Source organism: Protopterus annectens, chromosome 9.part0, assembly GCF_019279795.1.
Source record: "Protopterus annectens isolate FY-2018-M chromosome 9.part0, PAN1.0, whole genome shotgun sequence".
In the NCBI taxonomy this organism is placed as follows: Eukaryota; Metazoa; Chordata; order Ceratodontiformes; family Protopteridae; genus Protopterus; species Protopterus annectens.
In genome coordinates, this window is record NC_056743.1 from 1,392,292,307 (window position 1) to 1,392,293,266 (window position 960).

Here is a 960-nt window from a genome sequence, read left to right on the forward strand (position 1 = left end):
CATATGCTCCATTTCATTCCATTTTACAAAAGGAAATACTTTTACATTTGTACAATACTGTCAGGGGCCTTTTTAGTGCTTATTTACAAAAAAAAAAAAAGGTTGTTGTGTGGGCTCGAACCTTGCCTGCCTGCTTTTAAGCCGACAACTCTACCGCTGTGCTATTACTTCTTGGCTTGCTTTGCATATTTAGTTCTTATATCCTTTTCCACTGACTGCTAACTGCAGTTGCGCTAGTAGCACACCCGCGCACACGAGCGCACACAGTTGCAAACATTTACGGGGTTTAAAAAAAATAAAACAGTTTTTATTTTCATTTTACATCTGTTCACTTTTTACATTGCTGGTCTGTGGGGGCATGTGTTGTGTACTGTGTTTATTCACATTTCCATGGCCTCTCTCGTGGCTTTTTACTTTCAGCCATTCTAGACTTCTGGGGGTGTGTCTATGGACACTCGAGTAAGAGTTACAGTGTGATTCAGCATGCCTCATGCACCTCATGCATATGCATGACATGCTGACATCACACCGTTTAACTGCAGCCTCCATGTAAGAGTTATAACTCTTACACGGAGGCTTCCTGAATCCTGCCCATTGTCTTTTTCTTGTAAAATACTTCTTACATTGTCTTTTTTTTCTTGTAAACTTTTTGTCATGAGCTGTAATATTTTATTCATACTGATGTTATATTGTAATATTCTTGTAAATACTTTTCATGTATTTTTACTGTTATATTTGTTATGCTTATGATTTAACTGGAGATTTTCTCCCCGGCTTCCACTGAAAAAGGGCTTTGCCCAGTTGGACCATCCCAGTAAACAAATGTCAAATAAATACATAAAATACATATCTTTGATTGTGTGCCTTTGTCCTCCCATTGTTTTGGTTTTGTCCAGATTTCTCTGTCTGAGGGGTTTAAAGATATGGCAATAATTAGAATTGTGGACATTTTTTTTACTT